The sequence below is a fragment of the Balaenoptera borealis genome (assembly GCF_965194805.1).
Source record: "Balaenoptera borealis genome assembly, chromosome: 14".
Lineage (NCBI taxonomy): Eukaryota > Metazoa > Chordata > Mammalia > Artiodactyla > Balaenopteridae > Balaenoptera > Balaenoptera borealis.
This window is the reverse complement of record NC_138875.1, coordinates 28,689,915-28,708,794: the sequence shown is the minus strand read 5'-3', so window position 1 is coordinate 28,708,794 and position 18,880 is coordinate 28,689,915. Positions and strand designations below refer to the sequence as shown.

The 18,880-nt window shown below is 44.1% G+C and overlaps 1 protein-coding gene across 6 annotated transcripts in view; it reads left to right on the top strand.

Moving 5' to 3' along the window:
• SETBP1 (SET binding protein 1) overlaps positions 1 to 18,880 on the top strand; it is a 383,472-nt gene that overhangs the window by 148,745 nt on the left and 215,847 nt on the right. The gene's annotated exons all lie outside the window — the stretch shown is intronic.

The window sequence follows — 18,880 nt, the reverse complement described above, 5'->3', positions numbered from 1 at the left end:
ATGCACCCACCGCTGATCCCCTCTCCCATCAGAACTTCTGAATGCTTCCCTACTACTCCGTCAGCTGAGAGTATGGGTGTGCTTCTTTCCTTCTCATCCTTCCTCTACAAAGCATTGGATCTTTTCTTTTTATAGTAAGTCTTACTGTATATGTTTCCTTCATTGCAGACAGTTACACATTTTTGGAAGTAGATGGAGGTGCAAACAGAAATGGAAGCTCTGTCTCTCACTTCATCGGTACAACCTCCCAAATGGGGGCAGAGGGCACCCCTGTGTTACTGTAGGGACTAGGGCCCCAGAGGTCAATAACCTGCTCAAGGTTCCGTGGCGGGAGCAGAAGTGAGTCTTCCACCCAGAACTTTGTACTGGGAATCCAGTGTTTTTTCACAACACCATAATGAAGCATGTTTTCATGTTCACACTGAGGCCATGCATGGGGCAACTGTCTTGTTCAACTTTGGCTCAGGTGATAATGCTGTCATAGGGTTAAAGTACAGCCAGCAGTCAGCAAGTGGATACTAAGAATTTCCATTGATAATGATTCTTCCAGAATGCAGTAGGACTGCTTGCAACCTACTTGTTCCCTTGGGAACAAGACAAATTATAATGATCCCCAAGCAGCAGCAGAAGTTAAGGACCCACAGCCAGGTTAGGGCACACAGGGTCATTCTTTGACAAAAACTACTGCCCTTGGTGTACATGTTGCTTGCTGCTGGTGGTGGGTTGAGCAGGCAGCTGGAAGCTGGGCCAGACCTGCCAGTCCAGAGGCTTAAGGAGGCCGGCTGGTTCATGGGGGAGTGACAGTAGTCACTGGCGGCTCTTTCTGGCCTCCTCAGCAGGAGAACATTTCTCACCAGGCCAGTCCAGGCTGGGCTCAGAGCCACCCAGCTGAGCGCCACGTGGCAGGCGGGCAGTAACATGACTGGAGCTTGGGTTCTGGAGTCCAAAGCTGAACCTACAGCCTAGTGGTTTTCCTGTTTCAGGGCTTTAGTTTCTTCCTTAATCACACAAGATAGTTGAGAATTATAAATGTACCAGGGGAGGACCCTAGAAGGCAGTGGAAGGCCTCGCCCCCTTAGTTTCCTAACTCTTGCAGCTTCTGATGGGGTGCTTTCCTGGCCACCAAACTCTGAGAATTCTGGCACCTGCTCATCCTTTATCTGGCCTGGAACTGTGAAGTCCAGCCTGGTGTGTGTGCCTCTGTCCTAAGTCTGGTGTTTCTGAGTGGAGGGGTGTACAGGGGCTGAAACTTAGGCTCCTTTTTCCCTTTACAAGCTGTGAACACACAGGGCACAACTTCAGGAAAACCTCCATGGTATTTGGGGGAAAATAATGCAGCACTAGCAGCTCTGCTCGCGCTGTCATTTGCACACAGTATTGGAGCGTCAGCCCTGAGTGTAGGCACCGAAAGTGCACAGATGGAATGACTCCAGACTTATCTCTGCATGGTAAGCAGAAGCCATGTCCAGTTCACCTGCAATGGACTGCCCTGTGGCCAGCACAGTGCCTGGCACATGGACGTTACTCAGTTAACACTTGTCTGAAGGACTGACTGAAGCCACAGTCCCCGATTGCAAGGAGATCACAATTTAGTGCAGAAAGGCAGGTGGGTAACTAGTCACAGTGACATCCTGGTTAAGTGACTTGATAGAAATGTATACATGATAACTTGGGAGCCATCAAAGTAACATTTCCTTTCATTGAAGGAGAGGATTACAATTTCTTATTGGCAGGTAAGGATTCTGCTTCCCAACAGGATGTCCAAAAAGATATATTGCTTCCCACAAAGATATATTGCCTCTGGAAACAGCCTGTGTTGGTGGAAAGCAGTCTGGCTTGGGGGTAGGGAGACCTATGTTCCAGACCTCACTGGCTGAATGGCCTCAGGCAAAATCTCTTTGTGCTACAATTGTTTTCATGTACAAAATCAGAACATTAACTCCTTCTCTGCAAGGCATTGCTTAAAAGCAAGCCTCTACCAGTTCCCTGCCACCCACAGAATAAAATCCAGACTCTGCGAGGCAGAATCCAAGCTCTTCACAATCTGACCCATCTTTCTATCTATTGCACCTGGTATTTTGGTCACAGCAGTCTCCTGAATTTCCTTGAACTTTCTTTGTCCTTCTATGCCCCTGTGCAATGCTCCTTCTGCCTCGAGTGATCTTTCAAAATCGGCCTGTCCAGAGACTTTCCAAGCTCAAATGTCACCCTTTTTTCAGAGTAAGAAGAGTTGTCCCCTCACCTGTAGCTGGTCCCATGCTCCTTTAGGCATCCTTCTAACAGAGCATTTGCCCCATTTCATGCTTCCTGTTTATGCACCTGTCTGTCTTCTTCCCTGGTTTCTGCGAGGCTTTGGATCGCCCCGTCCTATTCCCCTGTCCCTGACATATGGCTCAGTGTTAAATAAGTGCTTGTAGCATTGTTGAATGTACTGAAACAGACTGACTACTCGGTCTCTCACTCCAGTAGGCAGAGGAGAACCGTTGGTGGAAGTGGTGAAGCAGAGGTCAGTGTTCAGTCTCTACAGAATCAGAGCAGGTTAGCCAGGGCGTGGATCCCCTTGGTGTATTTGGGGACTTGTGTGCTGTCCATAACTAGGAACACTTGCCTGGGGGAGCCGTACCCCACATCTGTAGCAGCACAGCTTCTTCAGGAAGTGGCTCTGTGTAGAGCAGAAAGGCAGAAGAGATAGGTGAAGGAAAGGCAGAAGGATATCCCTCTCTTCTGATTAAATTCTCACTTTATCTCTTCCTTTTTTCCTTTGATTTTCTCATAAGTGTTCAATCACTATTTGTTGACTGAGTCACTGCATTTATTAGTACAACAGTGACTTCTGCTTTGCAGAATGGAATAGTCCATGTTGGAGCATGACTGATTTGGGGAGGAAGTTTGCTTTCTCCATCTGTGGCCCTTTCGTTTGACTCAGCAGCCCCATCCTTCCCTTAGGGAGTGTGGGAAGAGAGCTACTTAACCTCAGACTATCTAATCCCAACTCCATCATCATCAGGCAGTCCAGGGAGCATCTGGGGAATTAGAATTTCCTGAGAGTAAGAATCATGTTGTCTCCCCTTCTCTGTCTTCTAGCATATCTTCATAGCATCTAACAGCATCTTGCACCTAAATATTCATCAATTTAAATTTGCCTTCTAAAATCATTGTCAGTTGATATTTAACCACTGACTAGCTAACAAGTTCCAATCAAAATGTGAGAGAATAAAGGGTTTTAAAATTCTTTAGCTATTCATCCCCAAATTCCTTTCAGAATTCACCACCTGCTGTGGACAAGGGGTTTGCTGTTAAGGTTGGGACACTAGAATGCAGTCCTGTCTTTGCAACACACGTCTCCACCCCTGCTCTGCACCTGGCCTCCCTCTCCTGCTGACTCCTCTGAAGAGGTCATAGGTATCAGCCTGAAGAACTGAACCTCAACTTGCCCGGACAGTAGCTACGTCTAGAAACTGTGGGCTTCGGGCATAATGCATGGCAATGGCTTGTCCACTTTTTGAAAACCTAGGTCTCTGATTGAGATGTCCCCAGTGCTTCCTCCCCTCAGGGACATGTATGCATGTGGCTTAAAGTCACCAACAATTGTTTTCAGTTTGGGTATAGAAAGAAAAGAGAATTTACCTTTGCTTAGCTCCTTATGTGTTATTCATTAGTTAGATTGTTGCCTACAGAAAATATCAGGCAGACTATAAGTCTTAGAGCATTTAATAGGCTAAAAAGAAATAAATATTCCTGGGTTAGATTTCTTGCAGGTGATATTAATGAAAACGATACATGCTTCCATCCATCTGAGGGAGAATACCTAACAAAACAAAACCAGTGATAGCTTCTCCCTCCCTTCTTCTAGCAATAGCAATTATATTTTAAGAAAATAAATAAATGAAGAACACACCTTTTATTCAGCAAGACATAGATGGCATTTTTTTTTTTTTTTATTCCTAGCTCTATCCTTTGGTACTGAAAACATTTACTCTGTGATGAGAACTCACATTGTTTGGGGACTTCAGTATCACATACTGATGCAAAGGCATTCTAGATCCTATAGCAGCAAGACAGCACTACCTGAGGAGTCATTCTCGGTCAAGGAAGTTCAGACTTTCAAAACAGACTCTTTGCTTTTGAGACCAAAGGCATTTGTGCAAAAGAGAAATAAGAGTAATCCTTATTAGCCAAAATGCCAAAGAATTAGAAGGGAAGATAACGTAAATGTGAGAACCAAAAAGATCTTTGAAAATAATCCTCTTGATTCACAAATAGGTGATATGACTTTTCCTTTCATCAAACTGCTTAGTTGTTGTAAGTTCTTGAGGTGAGCAATGTGGTGAAGACCATTTAGGTATGGAGTTAGTTCAATCGAAGAGAAAAAATAATACTTGATGAATCCTAGTGTATAAGCACTTTGGCTTAATTACAACCATGGCAGTAATCCCAGATGGCTGAGAAGATGACTCCCCAGGATCCCAATAGGAGGCATTACTCATTCTCACTCCAAACTCCATCTGCGTTCCACCCTTCACTCCTGCCTTAATCTTAAGACCAGTTATGGTGCCTTGGAAGGTGACAGGTGGGGGATGTGTGGCAAGACCATGGATCTTAAGGCTGCAGCTCCCTTATGCTTCTTGGCTCCTCTCCAGAGTTCACCCATCCTTCAGTGCTCATCTCAAGCCTTCCCTCCCTTGAGCCCACCTCACAGTGCATCCTGCCTCCGAGAAGCTGGTGCACATCTTCTCTAGAACACTCTGCCCCAGCACCTGCTCATTTGCTGCATGTAACATCACATGTAGAGTTTTGTATGATTCATTTACGTGGCTATTTACTGTGGCACATGTGTCTTACTAGATTCTATCCTCCCTAAGGTAAGGGTCTCCAATAACATTTGTTTCTAGTTTTAATACTATTGCCCCACCAGCCCAGGACCTCCAATAGAGTAGATGCTCCACAGGTATTTGTTGGTGGATTTCTTGATTGCTCTTCTCTATTTCTGAGAGTCTAACATAATATTTTGATGGATTTGTCCTTACCTTTTCTTCTGAAGGATGCATTAAATATTTAACACTAGCAAACTATTTTTTTAAATGAGAAATTATAACTTTTGGCTGTCTCTTCCTCCTCCTTTTTCCTTTCCCAAGGTATTGTCCTTTTGAGGCAGTTGGAAAAAAAGAAGGGGACGGGGAGAGAAGAAGCAGGAGGAAGAAAGAAGAGGGAGCAACAATAAGGGAAGGGAATGTCTAGGGAAGCAGATGAAGAAAGGGGTAGAAAACTGTAAAAGTAGGTGAGGACCCAGGCCCCAGCATAGGGAGATAAAGGAGCCAAAAGAGTCTTGGTCTTGGTGGAGCCATGGAGACTGCACTGTCCTCCACAAAGACTGTTCCTCTCCTTCACGTACTTGGGTCAGCTGCTTCCCAGCTCCTCTTCTAGGAGAGAGGAGTACAGACTCTGCAAGCACGTTGCTCACCAAATCAGACAGAGTTGTTTTTTTCACCTCTATTCAGGGACTTGCTCTGTCTTACTCTGCTGTGTCCAAGGTGTGGACATTAAAATATGGTGTTTTAGATTATGACGACAGCCTGGGATAGATGTATATACTGGTTGTTTACTTATCAGGGAGTTATATCTTATCTCTTTCCAAAGGAATTTCAGAGGTTTATATGCATAACACAAAATTCAACAATTATGGGAAAAACAAAGCAGAAACACCTAAACGGAGTGGGAGCTACCTGGCTCCTTGAAGACTCTGTTTATCTACACTGGGGACTAACTTGGGCTGTAAGTTTGCTAGAAGTTACAAGAAAAAAGGAAACTTCTGTATAATCATTTTCATTAACAGAAGGCACACATTTACCCACAGAATATTTCTGAAATAATCTTTAAATAAGAGTTGTCCCTTATATAGTAGAAAATATTTTCAAGTGCAGTTTTAGAAATGACAGAAACCCTAATCAAGCAGATGGCTTTCAAACTGACCCTCTTGAAAGGTACGGGATATATGACTGAATTGGAAATTCAAGAAAACATTTCCAAGGTAGAATCAGATAATATGGTTCATCTGACCCATTTATTCCAAGACAATCATGAGGAGAAAGGAAAAAAACTAATTTCCTAGGTGATGCAAATTTCTTGATGCAGATTTACTGGATGGTGCAAATAATAATACTGGAAATAATAATAATGCCCCTTCCTTTGCGCCTCATTCAATTTTTCTTTGATTTCTCAAAGTTTACTGAAGAGTAGAGTAAAGCATAAAAAGTATGGGTATATGAGTCTTAGCCCACAGCACTGCTGCGTATTTGCTGTGTGATCCAGGACAAGGCAATTCATTGCTCTGGGCCTCGGTTTCCCCATCTGGTAGTAAGGAGTATCTACTACCTTATTGTTCCAAGGGTTAAGTGGCATTGTGAATGAGCAAACAAGTAGCATAGTATCTGAGATTTAGTAAGCGCTCAATAAATGTTAGTTGAATCTTTTTGTAACAGAATGCAATTGAAAATGTGATGTCTTCTCTCAAGGAATTTCAAGGGAAGCCATAGAGTTCAAAAGGAGAGTTCTGGTAGCATCATTTTCACTGTTTCAAAATATACTTGGTCCTTTGGAGTATCGGTGTCACTGCCTTTCTTACTAAGGCAAAAAACGTTTGGTGAGGAGGTACAGAAAGACCCCCTCACTCCCCTCCCCATCCTCTCCCTGCTACTGGCCCCTGGCCCTCGCACAAAGGCTCACCCCATTCGGCTCTCCGGTTACTTTGTACCTGTTGGGCCGGCCCCCATCCAGGGCCCTTTTTGGCCTTTCTTTTTTCCTCTCTCAAAGGACCCCAAGGGGGTCCCAGGGCCCAGTGGCTGGCTCCCAGGTCGCCTCACAGAGGCTGTGTTGTCCAATAGAAAGGCATGTGGAGTCCCAGGGTGAGAGAGAGGACGACATTATCAATCATGAGCTGTGAAAAGCCAGGAGGGAGAGAGCGAGCCAGCCAGAGCAGGGAGGACTGAATTGAAGTAGAGGGTTTTTTTCCTGTTCCTGTTGTTGTCGTTGTTGAAGGGAGCGTTCTTGGACATCTGCCCAGACACATGCTGAGTTAAAGAAGCAGCAGGATAAATTCTTAAAGAATGAATTGGGAGAGGGGAAGGAGCTGGGGGTGGGGAAGAGTAGTGAAAAGAAACCAGGGAATGATTCCAACCCCCAGACAAAGAAGGCCCCTGCAGATCAGCCCAGCCCCAGCTCGGCCTTTCTGTGGTTCAAATATTGGTTTGTTTAGCACATAATCCAGGAGCACCAATGCTCCCTAATAGCTGCTTTGGGGCCCACTAAGGGGCCAAGGAAAGAAACTACAATTTCTTGAGCTTACTTTTTGTATCCAGTGCAGGCTGAGAATGCTTTGTGGGAGCAACTCTCCTTCACTTCGTTGGCCCCAGAGGTGCTTGCCGGTGAGCCACAGTTCACGATGCAGGCAGAGTGGTGATGAGAGCATGGGCTCACCATTGGTGATGGCATGTTCTGTTTGGTGACAAATGTCTTTTTCCTTTTGAAAAGAAGGAACTTATAAAAAGCTCTTCTGGAGTCTGTGGTAGGAAATCAAGGACTTTTAAATTAAAGAACCCTCAGTATAGTTTCCAAAATGAGAAAAACAAAATAAGACCTTGTGATGATGGTGGGACAGCTAGATTCTAACTACATTCCCCCATCACTGGACTGGAACTGCCCATAGAAAGGTGAATAGAAATGTACTTGTGTTTTCCTATTTACTGTCTTTGCAATGAAATTCCCTAATAGGAAGTATGTTGCTCGCTGCTTCCAGACTGATCAGACCAGACTTCGAGATAGAATAGTTGGTGAGTATCAGGCAGCCAAAGAGCCCATGATAGCTCATTTACTCATTTTTTGGTTGTTGTTGCAACATGTATATCTCAACCATCCAGTGGGTATTCACTAAAGGCCCCTTGTGGCCCAGCCCTATATGAAAGCCTAGGGATATAACAGGTATATTGGGCCCTTAGCCTGGCCAGTGAAACTCTAGATGGTCAGCATTTTCAGCAAGACTTAGCAAACCTTTCTCTTCTTGAGTGAGTAGGTTCATGCCACAAAAAGTAACTGCACAATTTATAGAGACCATGGGGGAACCAAATGTTGTACTTACAATGTAATAAATCTAAGTGAATGACAGCTCCTTGAGTTGAGCATTATATACTCTGTGTGTCATATTTATTTATCCCCTAGGCTTCCAACTGGCTCCTCCATGGGTGTACACACTTTCTCTCCAGTTCAGCAGGTAGGAAATGGAGAGAGGGAAGAACAGTGAAAATTTAATAAAACAATCCAAATTCGACCCTTGGGACCTTATATTAATGGCTTCAAATGAAGAAGATGGGCATGTTTTCATCCAAATCATGGAAGAGTAAAAGACTAACTTTTCAAAACACACACTGGGTCTTATTATACTTCCAAGTAAGTGGAGTCACATTTCAAAGTCTTCTTCTAAAGAGGCTATGCACTAAATATTGCCATTGTTGAAAATATGTTTTGAAATATCCTTTTTTTTTTTTGTCTCTATGTCACTGGTTTAAAAAAAAAGAGAGACCATCACAGTGGTTTCTAACTCATATAGCTGACTTTTTCCAACAGGGTCCCAGGGATCTACAGTTAGGAAGTTCCGTTATACTGAAATGTGGTGGAGTAGGTTACCCGTGACCTTGTCACAAGGCAGTGGAAACAATGGGACTCGATGTCTGTGAGCTGCTGCAAGTTCTAACTTGTCAAATCTGGCAATGTTTCCTGAACCATAGGTCATCATCCATGTAGTGGATGAAAGTTCAGATACCACTGAACTGGGTGTCTCTTTGAATATGGTGATTTCAGGGGCAGCTGAGGACATGAGGTGTTTTTGATCCATTCTGATTTGTTTTCAGTCATTTTGAAAATTATTTCTTGAGCTGTGGCTGTTTTTCCTATTCTGTATAATATGAAGAGTCAGACTGAAAGGGGGTAGATGGAAGGAGGAGAGGGGAGAGCGAGAAAGAGAGGGAGCCTCCACTGACTTGGGCTTCACATCTTCAGACCTGCTGTGAATTGAATTGTGTCACAAAATTCATATATTTAAGCCCTATCTTCTGATTTAACTATATTTGGAGTAAGGAAGTAAAGTTAAATAATATCGTAAGGTTGAAGTCCTGAGCCTCTAGGATTAGTGTCCTTACAAGAAGAGACACCAGAGACCTGATTTACTCTCTCTCTACCATGTGAGGTCCAGTGAGAAGGTGGTCATCTGCCAGCTAGGAAGGGGACTTTCACAAGAAACCACACCCTGTAGGAACCTTGATTGTGGACTTCTGAGCCTCCAGAACTGGGAGAAAATGAATGTCTGTTGTTTAAGCCACCCAGTATATGGTATCTTGTATGGCAGCTGGAGTAGACTAAGACAAACCCTTTTTCCAGTTACATCTATCAGATAAGTGGAAAAGAATGAGCAATAGTGGAAGTTTCTTTCCCAACTCCTCCCAGAAGATTGAATCTCCATCTAACGACAGAGTAGAAACTTAGCGAGTAGAGACAAATGGTTCCCACTGCAAGGCCTGTTTAGATCCACTTGGGATTTTTGAAGCTGGCTTAGACTTTAAGATGTTACAAACTTGGTTGCCAATGCACCTTCTCATTTCTCATGCTTGCAAGTGCAGCACAACTTATAAATGTTACTGATACACTCTATTACGTTGGTGCCTGTTAATGATTTTTTTTTCCTTTTTGGTCACGTACAATTCTATTGATCAGACTGAATTCTGCTGATAAAATGGATCTAAACTGAATTTATTTAAACATGTTAAGCCAATTGAACAACTGAAAATACTTGAAGTTTTGTTAATCGCTTAGGAGAAATAAGAATTAGTAAAGTAAAACACTGGGGCTAGTCACATTCCAATTTCCATTCTGCCAGAAGAAGAATAACCATGATCAGGTTTCTGTTTTGACAATATGCCATTTTTATAAATCTCAAGTCATCACTGGGCACCCACGGCATGTCTGCCACCATGATTATGCTTAGAGAATACCAAAAATGTGAGAACGTAGCCTTGTAGTAGGAAGTAGTAGTCCTGGAGCAAAAAAGAGTTCTAAAGATGAAAGCAGGGAAGATTTCTACAACAGAGGAGCAAAGTGGTCAGTTGCTTTGGTCTTTGAATTTAATCCCTTTGGCCGGGCACGGTCCCACCTGTAAAATTTGGCCATGACCAATGCCAAATTGCTGTCAAAGTTTGTTTAGCATGTCTCAGATCCTTATTCTTTGTATCCAGATTCCTTACCACTGCTTAACTCTTCTTGCCAAGGGGAAATTGAGACTTGATAAGTCCTAAGTAACTGAATGTGAATTAGTATAAAATACTGCCTTTAATTGTTTTCCTGGTAGAGGAGAGAACACACTGATATCATGCAGTATTTTCCAAATGGCTTACACAAGGACACTCATTCCTCTGCATGTTAGTAGAAATCATATTGTAAAAATTTTAAGTAGCTAAACTGTTTGGGAAAAAAAAGAATAGTTGGTTCTTGATAGTAGAACTTCTTGGAATCTTTAATCCAGTAATCTGTGTTGTGAATCTACAAAAGAAAGAAGGGAGATGATATACTATGTGCAGCATTTCCCAAAGCGATTTGAACATGGGACACTTATTTTGACCCAAGGTCAGAAGGGGTCAACGTTATACGAAACAAATTAACATTGAGAAAGGCTGCTTCAGTTGAAAACCTGAATCCTTTTGCAAGGCGGTAACCTTACATAGCTACAGTTTACCCAACCATAAAATTTGGGGACTGACCTAGGTGATCTCAAAGGCTCTTTCTAGATGATTCTTACTATAAAATCCTTAGAGGCATCTCTAAGGGCAGAATTTCAGACTAAGGGAAGAGGTATAGAGATATTTGGAGCTTCTCCAATCACAACGACAAGTTTCCCACCTCCTTTTTGCCTATACACAGGGCATTTCTGCTTATCTTGTGTGTTGGAAACTTTTGGGACTTGATAAGATGGAAGCTGGGTGGGGCAGCCTTCAGAACTCAGTGACTGGGGATACTGCTGTGCTTCCCTGGCCAGAATACAATTTTATTCTCATCCTCTGTAAACAGCGAATACAGGAAAAACACAGATGTTTTAAAACACACTGTTGCAAGGAGATTGAAAGTACTGTGCACTATTGTGGGGGGTGTGTATGTGGGGTAAAGAAACTCTATACATTGAGCATTTGAATTGATTCCAAAAGTCTGGATTCACAAAACAGTACATAGTGTTTTCTCTAGTTTGAAGTGTTTCCTTGGTTTCATGACTTCCTTATAGAGGGAGTGGATCATTCCAACAAAGCATTGGGAGGATGGGGAATATGTATCGTTTGGAGAAACTTAAATTCAATTTTCTGCTCAGTGACTTTCCAGAGTGCTTATTCGGTAAGGCCTTGTATAGAGTTGTCTTTTCTATTTTGTTTTTATTCCCAATCCTCCTTTAAAAAATGAAGCACAAGCCCAGTTGTACATTTTGTGAATCTAGCAGGGGCCTGTTTGTGAACATTGCCAGTGATGAACTGTTCTTATCCCGGCCTCAACTGACACAGAATAGTATGGAGTGAAGAGCAAGCTCAGTTTGACTTGTTTTCGTGGATCATCTTAGACTTAACCTTTCTGTCAGGGATCCCCAGGGCTTTTCAGCCTCTGTTCTATATATAGAAAGACATGTGGTCAAGGGGTACCTGTTAGTTCAGGGAGTTTCAGAATCTCCCTTTCAAAGGTCCATTTCTTCCATGAAGTTTACTCCTAACTTTTACACACTTCTTTGCCCTTTTCTTCCTTTGGGGTGCCATTATGCCTTTTAATTATCTTTCCCATTTCTCATATTTTACTGCATTACACCTAGATTATTCATGATTGTCACACCACAAGACTGGCACAGGTTATTGGAATCAGGCACAACTAAGCCTACTTTCTAACTCCAGCTCTTACTAGCTGTGTAAACTTGGGCATGTATTTAATAACCACAACGCTCAGAAACCTCATTTATAATTGAAAAATAGTTGTACCCACCTCATCAGGTTTTGGAGAGGATTAAGTGAGGTAATATAAGGGAAACACATTTGTACCACACCTGGCACTACGCAAATATCCCATAAATAGAGCTTATTGCTATCATTGCTTTTGGATTATGGGAGGCATATCAATTTTCTGAATTAAACTAATAACACATAGGTGATTATGACACTGATTGTAACAGAGTTCAAAATAACACTCCCTCTGTCCAATTCACTCACTCTCTGTGCTTTTTGCCTTAGTGTGTCCATCATGCCTGAGTTGTATTTATCTCACTGTGCTTCCTCTCCTTCTTTGTATTTGCCTGGTGGAGTGATAAGCACAAAATTGGTATTCAATAAATAATTGTTGATTACTAAATAGATTGATATAGAATATGCTAAGAATGAGAAGCCAAGTGCTTCCCTTGGCTCTGGAGAACACGTGGTCTTTGGGGTACAGTGTACAGGAGAGAGTCATCCTTTATGGTCCATGGGGTCCTTGATTGCCAGACCTGTTAGAAGAGGCTAGACACCATTTATAGATTTGAAGAAAAGGCACTGAAAAGGACCTCAGCTTCCTGCATGTGAAACCCAACCCACTCTTGCTCCGGTCAAACATCAGTGAACATAACAATCAGTTGGGGAGATTTTGTAGCATGCAGATTGCCAGGCTGGGCCTGGGGTTACCCCCAGAGGTTCTGACTCTGTAGGCCTGATGGGGCCTGGGAATCTGCACATTCTGTAAGTGCCAAGGGGATTCTAATGGCCCTGGTTTTCTGACCACTTTCTTAGAAACACCTCATCAGAGAAACACCCCCATCAGAGGCACCCCTTCTGGCCCTTTCTCTGGTAAGGCTGAGTTTCCTCAGAATCCCAGGATGCAAATTAGTCATGATAAAACTTTAAATCAGTAGTTACCCCCTCCTTAAAGCATCAGGACATTTTGCTGGGTACAGCCTACGTACTCAGTCTCAGTGTCCTCTGGGTCCCCCCTCCATGGCCTCATTCCCCTTGCCCTGCCCCTCTGTGGAATGGTTGATGTGCCCTTGAGGTTCTGATTGCAGGGGCCTGGCAGGGCAGTGATGTGCTTGGCTTCCCACTCCCTGGGCCCTGCTGGTCCCTGAATGGGAAACAGCTGTCTGCCCCCGCCGCCTACCCCACTCTGTTTACGCTGGTTACACAAAATGCATGCTGTTCTGCAAGCCAGATCCCAGCTCTCTCAGTTCTCTGGCCTCTGAAGCACGTCATAATTGGGTTTTAATCACGTTGGACAAACAGCTGCTGTAGGCCAGGGCCACCCCTTAGGGCACAGTCTTGCTTTCAGACCATCACTTTTGGGTTCAAAGCCTGATTGTGTGTCCCCACTGGGGACAGTGGGGTGGATGGGGAGTATCTGCTGCAGTCAGGGGCCCACAATGCTGGGCAGTGTGTCTAAGAGCGCCCAGGTGGACACATGGAAGCCAAAGTTCGAAGCCGGTACTCAGGCATCCCCATCACCGAGGAGCTTGTTAGAAATATAAAATCCCAGACTTCCCCTCAGAACTTGGGGCTTAGCTCTCCAGATGTTTCTGATATGTGCTCCAGTTTGAGAATCTTTGCTTCTAGAGTATTTGAAGTTAATCCAGCCATTGAGTTAGGCTAGAAACACTTTTCTGGAGAAAGGAAAACTGCTGAGGGCCTAGCAGAGGTTGGTTTCCTCTAGCGTTCCAAGAAATGGGAGCTTGGCAGTTTGCTACGGCCAGGGGGCTGGGAGAATAAGAGTCCCTAGGAGGGTGATGAGGGTCTTAGACAGAGTCTGGAAGACTGGGAGGAACAGCCATGGGTTCCAGAGCCCACGTTTGTACCACGTGGGCCTTGGAACTGAATGGGGAGTGACAGGGAAATAGGGCTGTGTGTTCAGAGCCCAGGCAGCAGTCTTCCGGTCAGAGGGCAGCTTCCGAGAGGGGAGGCCGAGAAGTGGGCCCCACATTCCTACTCACAAGGCAGACATGCCAAGATGGGTTAGTCACACTCAATCTGGAGAACACAGCCTACCAATGCTACATTTCCTGGGTCAAAAATGGTCTCTTTTTACTCCAAGCTCCCCTGGCATATAGTTATTACTCCCTGTAATAGTTACTTTAGTTAGAAAGGGGAGAAGGTAAAGGATCTTTCAAATTAAAAGATTTGCCTCTCATTCTTCCTCTAGGGGAGTGAGTGGGTTTTTTGTTTAACAAATACCTGGTTTGTGTATGAAAGGTGAGGCCTCCAAGGCTTGGCATGAAAGGAAACTAATTGTTCTTCATTAAGAAAAAGAATGAAAATTTTGCTGTAGGTGAGACCTGAATAGAAAGCTGAAAGGCAGGGCTGTGGAAGGGGGGAAGATCGTGATTTTTATGAGAATAGAAAGTAAAAAATAAGAATACAGGATTGGATTCCAGGAATTTGCAGAAAGTTGGGGCAGGCATCAGACCTCTCATTTAACATGAGGTAATGTGTATAAATCTACCGTATATAGATCTCCAAGGATGGTTCAGCAGAAATGTGGGTTACCTTCCATTTTACCTTAAGTATAAGCTCCCAGAGGGCTGGGGCCTCACTTCCTGGCTTCATTCCTCACCAAGAACATGATACTAGTCCTTGCCTAGAGAAAGCTCTAATGGGATACTACTGTTAATGGGAATGACAATACAGAACATAATTCAAGGAGTGGCACAAGGAAGTATATGGTTAATTGCTGGATAAATGCAAACTATACCAAGAGTATATGTTATAAAAGGGTAAAGGCCAACTCAAAGTTGTGCATTCAAAGGAGGGCTTGCTCAGTGCTTTACAGAGTGCAGGAGGGGTATATGCGGATGGGTAGAAAATGGCTAATTCCAGAGATGATTTGTGACCCCCCAGGAGTTATAGAAGAGGCACAGAGCTGGGGAGAAAGGGGCTAATCAATTCATTAACAAATGTCCTCAATCCACAGGGACCAGCAAATGTAATAATTAATCAATCAAATAATTACTGTACTCATCAAATGCCAGGCACTGTGGCAGGAACTAGAGATTCAGAGATGAAGTTGAGACAGAAATGCATACTTGCTCTCAAGGAGTAGGAAGTGACCAACAGTGTGAATGCATGAACTCAAGACAGGGTGATACCCTGCTCAAGAGAGGCCCACCTGGGACACAGTGGAGACCGGAAGGGAGATGAGCTAAATCAAAAGGAGAAAGGGAGGAGCCAGGGCCATTCTCTGGAAAGGGCATTCAGAAAGAGAAACCACTTTCTAGGCAGGTGGGGGAGGAAAGCTAGCTTATGAGGTATGAGGTGGGAAGGGCAAGAGACCAGGCTGGGGTTGGGGGTTTGGGGGGAGGGTATAGCAGACCCAATGGGCCTTCTGGGAGCTTCTAGGGAGCTTGGATTTCACAGAGCAGCGGGAGGGAGCCTTCGAAGAGTATTACCAGGGAGAGAGGTAAGGGAAGTTGGGAAGAGCAGTGGAGAGTCAGATTACAGGCATGAAGTGGCCGCTTACTGCTTAGGACAGCTCTCCCTGGAGCCCACTTCCTTTCCAGGGAGGGCTCTGGCAGCCTGTGCATCTTGCTGAAGCCCTTGAGTGAGGTGCATTTTATGATTGTCATTGCACTAGGTCAGCCCTCAAAGAATTGTGAAGGAGGCAGCATTATGCTTGGAACTGCCTTCCTACTCCCATTTCTCCTCACCCCCTGCCTTTTCCATTTGCTGCCCATGTTCCCCCTAGAATCTCCCCTCTGGAGAGAAAAGCCCATCTGATTAAGGTTGCCAGATTTAGCAAATAAAAATATAGGACTCCCACACATTTTTTTTTTTTTTTTTTTTTTAGTTTAAGTATACATGGAACATACACTAAGCACATATTTATTATATATCTGAAATTCAAATTGGACCGGTTGCTCTGTCTTTTATCTGCAACCCTACCTCTGATATATCAGGTAATCTCATTTCAGGGTTTAGAGGTCCATCTTATCTGCCTGCCCAATGTCCCTTTCCCATAAGGAGGTACTGACGCACTGAAAGGTCAAGTGGTTTATTTGCCAAGTTCACACAGTCAGGCCGGAACAGAGCTGTGACTTCCAGACGAGCTAGATGTCTACTTGACGACCTGTCCTCCGCACCTTATTAGAATGAATCAGTTAGAAGTGTCAACCTTCCCAGAGGTATCTGCATTTTTGAAAGAAGGCCTGAGGGCAAAAACTCCAAGAGTATGAATCTCTAGGAATGTAAATTCTGGTTCTATAGTAGATGTGAGAGAGGCATTCTGGTCCTGGGGCCTTTTTGGAATTCAGCTAATGCCTCTCACAGTCTGCTCTGGTGGCCAGCGGAGCCCTTGTGGCCTCTGATCCATCAAATAAACATATGAAGAATTTGGCCCTGGACAGCAACCCCTTCCATTGGGACAATACCCTGCACTTTTTGGAGCACATTCTCAGACATCATTTCGCTTAATCTTACAATTTAAGTTCTTTAGATTGTAAATGATATTTGCGTACTTTACATGTCTCCAATTTGGTTTCTGCCACCAAACAAACAAGAAAAGTTTCCACAAACACTGAATTACATATCAGCTTTTTATAAACACTCTGTAGTCAAATTTTCATTCTTTTCTTTTCTCCCCCCTGCCCCTTCATTTTTTAAAACATCCTTGCTTCCCCTCAGTTTGGTCCTGTTTAGCACACATCTGCTGCAGCATTTCTGCTGTGCAGGAGAGGAGGCTGGGTTCTCAAATCCAGAGACTGGAAGAGCTGGGAGTGCCTTTGGGTGCAGCCAGGTCGAGCTGGTGCTCACAGGTGTGGGGTCTGTGAGCTTCCCTACCCCTCCCTCACTCCACTCTTTCCTTGGGATCCTTCATCCTGCTTCTTCCCTGCTCTGGAGCAATGCTCTCAAGAGTCTTGAGAACCATGGCTTGCCCACTCAAGAAACTTTGTCATAGTTTCTTTTGCTTCACAATATTAGTCTAGTAAACTCTAGGCTTGATCCAGGTTTGTACCTGTCTATTTGGCAGATGAGAAAAAGAAAGATCAGGTTTCTGAATGTCCCAAGCCAGGCAATATGTGACAGGCCACGCTGTCCTCGGCTCTTCAGTTCCTACCCAGTTTGGGTTTTGCTGTGACCTGTCCTTAGCAGCTTCTCTCCTCACACCTGGCCTGCGAGGATCATGGCATTTGTATTGTTATCTTCCTGTATACAGCAAGTCACTGCAGTTGTTAGGCCTGACACTTTCATGCCTATTTTCCTGCAACTGTATGTGGCCATGATTTTCTCACCGTTCATTTCCATTTCTTTTTTAGAATCTTTCCATGTTAATTTTTTGAGTTGTGTGTGCTCTCCAGCCCCCACAAAGGATTTCCAGAGGGCACGACAGGCTTTACTCCACAGACAAGCACCTCCTTTGATGTCTTGGAAACCAGTAGTGCTGGTGCATCAGCATGCAACTGCCCTGGATATAGGTCCCTGTGCACCCTGAGCAGTCTTTGGTATGCGCTCCCTCCTTCAACCGATGCTGACTGTGGGAAGAAATGAGAAAGTGTGATGTGAGTACAGAGCAAGAGTGCTTCATTCTGGGTGGAAGAGTGTCAACCAGGCTTCTTGGGGGAGGCTTCTTTCCCCTGCATGAGAATCCAGTTCTCTGCTGGCAAATTATCAGTAATGTGATCCACAGCCAGTCTTTTTCATTTTAAATAATTTATTACTATGACATATCTTTTATTTGATAATGAAGATGGAATTATTATATGTTCTAGTCCTGCAGAAACTAAGAGAACGTGCCTTTTGTATACAGTCATCACTTAACTGCCTTCCTTGCCTCAGGAGGGTGGGTTGGGTGGGTGGGGGCCTGGCCTCAGCACACTAGGCAAAGAGGATGTTTTGCCCCAGCCCAAGAGTTCCATTTGCTGCAGGCAGGACTGGGGAGACAGGTGCACTCATAGGACCAGCATGATGGCTTCCCAGCTCTTCCTGACTCAGGACTTTAGAGGCGTTTCATTATTTCATGGAAAGTGTTGCAAGCCCTACATCTCCTTACCCGTCTATATCAATTCCAAGACATAGTTACATGCTAAATGACGTTTTGATTATCTGTCATTTCAGATTATCTGCCCTAGAGTCGTCCGTGTATACAGAGACATACGCAAGCACACTTCTCTTTCTGGGCACGCCTAGTATCTATTCAGCTGAATTGCCCACCATTCCCTGTTGTGGGCTGTATGTGCCATGTTTCCATAATTCTCAAGTCTCTTTCCCAGTTTTGCCTGTTTCCTCTTGCTGTCACATGCCTGGTGGGCTCTTCTTCCTCCTTTCTGTAATGAAGATGCTCCCAGGTCCCTATCAGAAAAGCATCCCATGCCTGGCTCTGTCCTCCGGCTTTCTCAGTCATCCATAAAACATATTTTGTGAGCCATGTTTAACACCCAGCTGCATTCAGCTTAGCATTTTATTATTTACTCCATATTATTTGTCACATATTTTGATGTACGGGTCTCTCCTTGCTTATCTACTCCTTTTATACTGACATTTAGTACCATGCTACACTCACTGCAGACACTATGCAGTGTTTTCCCATTGATATGAATGGTAGGCTGAATATAGAGCAAAACAGTGGAAGATTCTACCCTTTCCTTTACCTGAAACTTTAGCTTAGCTCTTGCCTTTATTCATAACAGAATGAGAAGGAGCCTGGGCCCTATGAAGTAGCTCTTTAAACAGGTATCAGGGACATCTGGAAGCTCTGCTGCAGGTGTGCTGGGTCACTGGCCGAAGCTACATGGCCCTTGGGATGTGAGGGAGACACACGCTTGTGATGGTCATATTCCCTTTACAGCATCCCTTAGTAAGGTGATTTA